This window comes from Dermacentor andersoni, chromosome 9, assembly GCF_023375885.2.
Source record: "Dermacentor andersoni chromosome 9, qqDerAnde1_hic_scaffold, whole genome shotgun sequence".
Classification (NCBI taxonomy): Eukaryota; Metazoa; Arthropoda; class Arachnida; order Ixodida; family Ixodidae; genus Dermacentor; species Dermacentor andersoni.
Genome location: NC_092822.1, coordinates 37,998,440 through 38,006,344, shown reverse-complemented (window position 1 = coordinate 38,006,344; position 7,905 = coordinate 37,998,440).

Here is a 7,905-nt window from a genome sequence, read left to right as displayed (position 1 = left end):
GAGGGGGGGGAGGGGTCTGCTTCAGAATATAACCTGTTATGTTTTAAGAAATTTTCGAAGGTCTGGCAAGGCAATCTGAGGAAAGTTAACGCCGGAAGCCATTAGTTCGTTTAGTATAGATGACAATTGATAACCAACTCCCTGACGGCTATAATTAGTCCTTGTAACCGGTAGCATATCCAGTGTGCTTTATGTCGATGAAGATAGGGGGATTCACATCTTGACTAATCTTTCTCGTTAAGGTAGCCTGATTTCGAACCACTTTTAATGCGATAACAATTATACTGACACCCGGGGAGCGATCGCGCCGTCGGAGACGCCACCGCCGCGCTGCAACGGTCGATGGCGCATGCGCGAACCCCGCCCAGGAATTTGTCACGTGGCATTCTGTTGAACTTCAGCGCAACGCACCAGCGTAAATGAATGGGCGGCAATTCCAAAAAAAAAAAATACATATCTCGGAACATAGGTCGAGCTTCAACAAGTTGCAGTCAGTAACGTCGAGAGGGCCCTTCTTTCTAATAACATACGCAATTACGGCACCTAGTCGGCACTTATAGTGCTGCGCTATAGCATTGTTTTCGTCAGTAACATAATGTTGATTGCTATAACGCACCACTAAATGCCGAACGAGTATCTAAAGATCGCATCTTCTTAGAAGAAAGTACCCTTTCGAAGTTGCTAAGAAAACCTTGATGAAACTTCGCAGAACTCTCAATATATATATATATATATATATATATATATATATATATATACACACGACATTGGTGGAGGTGCTGGACTTCAACATCCATGCTCGGCACTCCTCTGCGGAACGCCACTTCCAGTCCGAAACCACAACCAGTTCCGGTTCAATATATATATATATATATATATATATTAAAATGCTGCCCATTGAGTTACGCTGGTGTATTGCGGTGAAGTTCAACTGAGTTCCGAACGGGAAATGGCCAAAAGTTCGCAAGTCCTCCTGCGCCTTCGATGGGCGTCGCCTTAATCGCCGCTGCCAGGGCGCCTCATAAGGCCAGCGTTGCGAAACGCCTGGTCGCTGCCAAGGGGCTGTTATTGCCACGCAACGTAACTTAACTCTGGTGCTGCGTCGAGCCAACACGTCTGCCCGCGCATTCTTCGGCGGCCAACGCACACGAGCGCATCGCTAATCGATATCGCCGTCAATGCTTCGTATTCGGGAGAAACAAACACGTCCTTCTTTTTTCTGTGTGAGTTTATTGAAGTAGTTAGGTAAAATGAAATGCTGCAACAACGGTAGCTGCTATTGCTACTAACTCGTCGCGTGTGTTCTTTACAATAATAGCCCTGCTGCACTTCTGGTGACTGAACTGTACGAACTCTTGTGACTTTTAGCGAACATTCATTTGCAAGTGCGTTCGCAATGTCTGCCTCTTTCATATTTTTCGTATCGTTCCTTCTTCCTCTCTGTTTTACTTCCTTCTTCCTCTCTTTTAACAGTCGTCAAAAAGTCTATTATTTTTGGTCTTTTTGCACCACATTACTCCCACATTGTTGTTTTAGACACGCAGTACGCAAGAATGAAAAAAAATAACGTGTAAGGCAACAGCATCATTGCTGGCGATATTCTGTTAACTTCATAGAAAGGCGTATATAAATATTATACTCACGTTTACTCACACGTATACAGATCTCGTGAGTAAACTTTCGCAAGGGAAAGCATCGCGAATTTTATACTTCACGAAGCGGTCCTCGTCAAAGTATTATCCTTGACATGCGCTGGGCGCGTATACTAGTCTTGAACGAAAGTCATTTCTAGGTTGCGCCGTTCTCCGTTAGCTCCGTTATTGTTTTGAGCCATGGACATCTTCAGAATGGCTCCGTTACCCTTATGCCACTCTTTTCTGATGCTCTCTGCTGTGCGCACGCTTGTGTTCTGCTCACTTCTTGGCAAAACCAGTTCCCCCGCCGCAGTGATTAAGTGGCCATGGCATTTTGAAGATTGGGCACGAGGTCGCGGGTTCGACTGCCACTTGCGGCGGTGACGTTACTGTGGGGAAGAAATGCCAATAACCGTCGCTTGCTCAAAGATGTATAGCTGCACGTTAAAGCACTCTACAGGTGGTCAATTTATTCCAAATCCTTCTACTGCGCCGCCTCTCGTAGCCGCAGTGCTGCTTTATGACGTTAAGCTTAACACATCCATCCATCCATCCGTCCGTCCGTCCGTCCGTCCGTCCGTCCTTCCGGTCGGTCGTTCAGTTCAGTTCGCCCCCTTTCGTTCTGGCCTATTCGGTTGCGTCCTGTTCTGTGTCATCCCTGTTCGGTTAATTTCTGTTTTAAAGTATGGAATGGGTGCGATCAGAAAGCCACTCCGGGTTCTCTGGTGAAGCACACGCCAGGTATACGCGACCGAACGCTCCACTATCATTAGAACAAACGTTCGTAAATCGGCGAACCTAGCCCCAGAAGCTGCGACCCAGCCATCGCCCTGCCTGTACTACGCAGTACTGTAGTTGGGAGAAAACAAAGGAAGGAAAGGAAGACGTAAAGGATAAGCGTGCGGCTGACCGCTTTCCAGCGAGCCCGCGTCGAGCCTCGCCCATCAGCGCAGCCTGTACCCCGCTGTTCCATTAGCGCCGAAAGCCCGCGCTGCCGCCGGCGCTACTGTTACCGTTGACGTTGTTGTCTCCTTTCAGGTGCACGCGTGTATATCGTCATATCGTGCCGCCCCACTGTGCCGCTAACGCGTCGCGGAGGACACGTTTAAATTATGGACCCTGAGGTCCGGGGCACGGTTAAAAGGGCGCAGGAGGGCTGGCTACGCGCGGATCCCTCACCCGCCTCTCTCTATTTCTCTCTCTCTTTCTCTCTCTCTCTCTCTCTCTCTCTATGCGCACGCTACTGGCGTTCGCTCGCTGCCTTCTTCGCTTGTTTTGGCCTGCGGCCGGGAGCGTGTTGTTCTGTCAGCAGCGCCGGAGACGTTAGCGAGCTCATTAATTTTCGTCCAGCGGCTGACCGGTGCCCTGCGTGCACTTGAACAGGGTCGCCTCGCAATATCGCAGTTTTCTGGGTTTTTTTTTTTTTTTTTTGCTGGGCAGCGCAAGTAACGCCTAGTTTGCATTCTTTTTGTGCAGCCCGAAGCTATTTTCGAACAATGCGCAGAGCTCGTAGTTGAATACCTAGGATGCGGCCATGTACAGCAAGCCTTCGTTATAGCGAAACCGCTTTTTCCGACATATCGCTTTATTCGAAGTTTTTGGACTCCGGACCGTGGTGCCTGCATTTTTAACTTGATTATATACCCGAGGCGATAGATACACGCGGTACCACATGGTGCAGCATACGCAACGACATTTTTCTTTCTTTTTCATTTCTTTGCATCGGCCGTCAGAGGCAACCGGTGCTGCGAAGGTCGCTCCACCCCATGGCGGCAGCTCTTTGGGCGTTTCTGTACCACGTAATGATAACCTTCGGACGGTGCGCAACCGTTAGCTGGCGCAAGCAGAATTTAACGACTGACATGTTCCCACTACCCAGTGCAGATGGATTTCAGTACAAGTTTCGCGAGTCCCTACGCTGTTGAAGTGCACGTCCTTAGGTCCGCACTGCGGCTAATTTAGGGTCTCTCCACATTTAACGGAACACCAGTTATAACCAAGTGCAGTAGCGACTTCGTTATAGAGATGCTTTAACGTATTAGAAAGCGGTGTCGTGGATTCTGTGTGGGGTGACTGTCCCAAATACCGCGCCACGCTTCTCGTGTTGGTACCACTGGAACCACTGCTTGTGTGTTAGTGTGCGTTAGTGTCCATTGCTATTTCATTGCGATATCAATTGCACGGACACTCTATAGTCGCCTTCGAGCCGTTGCCGCTGCCGTCGTGCTGTCGCGGTATCGACGGCGCATGCGTGGACTGCGCGTTGAGCGTTAGGAAGTCTCCAGAGGCGCGCAGTATACGTTTGGCTGAAAAAAAAAAAAAAAACGACGAAGCCAAGTAGAAGCACCGTCCCGCTCCACTGGTTCGGCTGTCTACCGGAGCCGGCGCTGCGTTCTGTCTTCCGCTGCTGGTGTGAGAGTTGTGACAGCGTCTCTTCTGAGCAGGTGCGCACATATACCACGCTGCGGTACATGCACTGGTATGCGAGCGCAACCAACAGTAAACGTCAAGCTAAGTTTCCGTAATCCTTTCATTGCGCGCTACAAACGCCGACGGCTTTAACGCGAAAGCGTTAAGGGCCACGCGAGTCGCAGAAAGTCCGGCGTCCGCCGTCGGCATGCCGTGAGCGGAAATTCCCATCCATATATTTAGGTGTAGGTATATGACTCGCCTCGCTATGTATCACATGCGGTATACGCGGGTTATATACTGCCACCCCATTCTATCACTAAAGTTGCTCACACCTTTTCCATCGGTCTCACCTCGGCGCGCCAGCGTTTTGAGACTCCTGGCATCTGCCAGGGCGCCGTCCCTGCTGCGCCGCATAAGATGTCTCGCGCGCTCTCTGCGCGAGAATCTCGAACGCAACGCTAAACCTTGCTATCGCTTTTAATGCTTCGCCTTCGTTCGAAACTGCCGATTTTCTTTAATATAAACAATCTTCAAACTGTTGTCGATGTACCGTCTGCAGACTTTACATAACCATCACGACGAGTGTAGGATGAGGCAATGATGTCGTTATGGCAGAAGCTCTAATTATACTTGCTTTTATTCATTTCGCCGTTCTGCCGGAATCTGTGGTATACGCGTCCAGTGACGAAGCGGCAGCTTCCGTCAGGTATACCCCGGCTTTATATTGCTTGATTCACGTTCAGTCTCAGAAGAAAAAAACGCGACCGCTGCACGCACTGCGCTTTCTTAAAACGCTGTTTAGTTGTACAGAATCCTGGGAAGGGTGACATAACGTGACACTGATGCAGTGCCTCGTGTTTAGGTTGAGCGAATCTGGGAAATAATTGACCTGTTGCTTTAAGAATCTCACAGCATGCATGCGGGTCGCAAGTCAGAGCATGGAGCTGTAGAGAATGGAAAGAGGCGCCGATGATGCTACGAGTTATGAATTATGATGAAAAAAAAGTTAGAGTGCCCTACCACTCTGTGGACAAGGATGAGCAACGAAGCTGTGAATGTGGGTCCCTTACTGGTGAAATGCGCCTCTGCCGCGTGTCTGCCCTGTATTGCACTATCTTCGGGATCGGCCCACGTATGAAAAATAGTTGGTCTATGTCCACGGAGACTAGATCCGCCATAACCTAGCCATAAATAGCTTCGCTGTAAAACGGAATTCTGCGCTAACGAGCTTGTGGCAATGACTGTAGTAGGTGACAACCTAAGAATTGCATGGCTAGACCACAGATAAAGAAATTCAAGAAGCGCGGGGCGGGCACTCGGCGAAAACTGGCAGCAGGAAATACGTCATGCCGGTACGTCAGCCGTTAGCATCGGAAAAAAAATGAGATAAAGTTAACAGACAACGTTTTAGATGTTGTATTTTCCCCCGCTAAAACTCAATAAGTACTGCGTATAAGTGAACTTGTGCTTTGCGACTTATTTTTTCTTTCGTTACCAACCGACAAGCCAATGGCACTCTTGATGGGTCAGATGCGTGCGCCATGCGCTAGGCATAACACTGAAGCAAGCCAGGCCGCGCATGCGCATCTGAGAGTTCGCCTGTTCGGCGACCCCGTTTCCTTGGCTCCGGTTTCTTGGGCTCTCGGCGTTTTCTTGCGTTCCATCTGCATTTCGACACGGCACCACTGTGCTATTGGACTGCGGCAAGGTGAGAAGTTTTGTTTGACAGTCTGCGCTGCATTTCAAGCAACTTAGGCTTTATACGGCACGTCACCGAGCATTGTGACGCAGTTGGAGAAAAAACAGCTCGACCGTTGGGGCGCAGTTAGTTTGGCGTGTGCTGAGTCACTCCGGGACATGTTTGTGACGCTTTCTCTGAGCCCCAACATTTATTGTAACGAATTTCTTTACTTCTTGGGGTACTTTAGGGGCACGTTGGCCGCACCCGGCGTGGTGACGCTTTCTATCCCCCCCACCCCCCCCGCTCTCCTTAAATACCTATGTAGGTATATCTTCTTTCGCTACTCACGCTTGTCGAAAGTGACGAGCGATTGCCAAGAGGGATAGCACTGGAGTGTGTTGCTTGCGCCGGCAGAACGCGCAAAAGATTACTCCGAGGAGCTAGCTCAAAAATCGGGAACCTTTAACTCGAAAATTCCGTCTTCTGAACGACTGAAAACAAGCTTTGCACCCACGCATTTGTCTTGAGGCATTCTGCGAGCATAGTCTGGATGGAAGCCTGTGTAGTGTCCATCTGTGTACGTGGCGTGCCGTCGCGTCGCATGAGGCCAAGTTGTGTCGAAAACGCGCACTCGCCCGTGTATTTGTGCTCTTAAAGTGCCGTAACTAAGACCCGGGAATGAGGGAACGCTTGGATATATACCCGGTGTTTTCGACCTATTTTATGTATGGTATTATTTGGCAAGTGTCGAGGATTCTTTATGCCACGTTTGTAAAAGCGAAATAGCTTTGGTTTGTAATGTCCCACATTTACGGGTTTCGTCATATCTTATGTATTGTATTATTTGGGATGAGTCGGGTGTGTACTATACGCCATGTTTGTAAAATTGCTTTCGTTTGTGATTTCCATTCACCATTTTAGCAAGTTTCGCCTCACCACGCGGTTTTCCTGTAAGGTCTAAATACCAAAATGGCACGTGTTACTTTCTTTTCAGCTGATGTCGTCCGGTGGAGTTTCATATATGCTCAGAGTTCGGCTAGACACGTGTGTAAGTGAGCCCCCAGTGGGTCTCCTAGATAAAGAGACCCGGTTTTTGATTAACCTGTGATAGTTGATTTTTTGCCCCTTGGCACTTTTCATAGAAATACAGGATGCTTTCAGCCACGTGTTTCATTTTGTCCATCAATATGCCAGTGCACGCTGCGCGCAGATGCGACATTTTGCTGCTATTTGTTTCATTGTAATAAAGCTCAGTTGCTAGTTAATACGGCTTGTCCTGTCCACTGCTTCGTCAGGTACCATCTGAAGTCGCGGTTCTTTTTCTCTTTTTACTTTTCAGAAAATAGAGCGCTATTCGTGTCGTGCACACGATCTTATTCCAGAAATCTCGGTACTGGAACTATTGCTGCTTACCTGGCGCCACGACATTGTATGAAAGCACCAAAATGCCGGATCGAGGTTTTATATAGAGCGAAACAAAGATTTCCTTAGATCACATGGTGTCTTGCGTCTACTTTATGAAATTGCAAGTTGCACAGAGGACAGATTCGATGGAGGCTTGTAAAGATCGCTCGCAGTCGTATTTATTTTAATAAATGAAACGACAGCAGGATTGGCTGTCATTGACTCATTGCATAGCTAAAAAAAAAAGAAAGAAATGCGGATCCCACGCACTGTGGGAATCGACGTTAGCGAGGCTTCCTGTGCTGTTCGCTTTGGTGGCCGGTAATTAGCGGTGATGTCGACAGCGTATGTTTAATTTCTTGAGCGTTTGGTCCAATACAAGAGCGGTGGGTTGATGTTAAACGCTGCCTTTCGTGCACCACTGTTGTTTGTCTGCGTACTACACAGAACTCGCAGGGAGTCGTGTTAGCTTTGGGCGTTGTTATGCGCCATTTGGAACAGAGGTTGAACAGCGCGAATAGAACAAGGACACGAGGAAACAACTACGGCCAAGGACTGACTGCCAAATGTAAGTTTATTTGAAATTCTCCAGCCATATTATTCTGTTTGACCTCAGTTCAATGTGTTCTAAATATGAACCAGCTATAGGCCTCATCAAGATCTTACTTATCTGAGAGAGTTGAGCATTATCGCCGCCTCGCATGGGACATCGCATCGTAGCGGAAGTGTTAAACATTTATCGAATTATGGGGCTTTACGTGCCAAAACCACAAT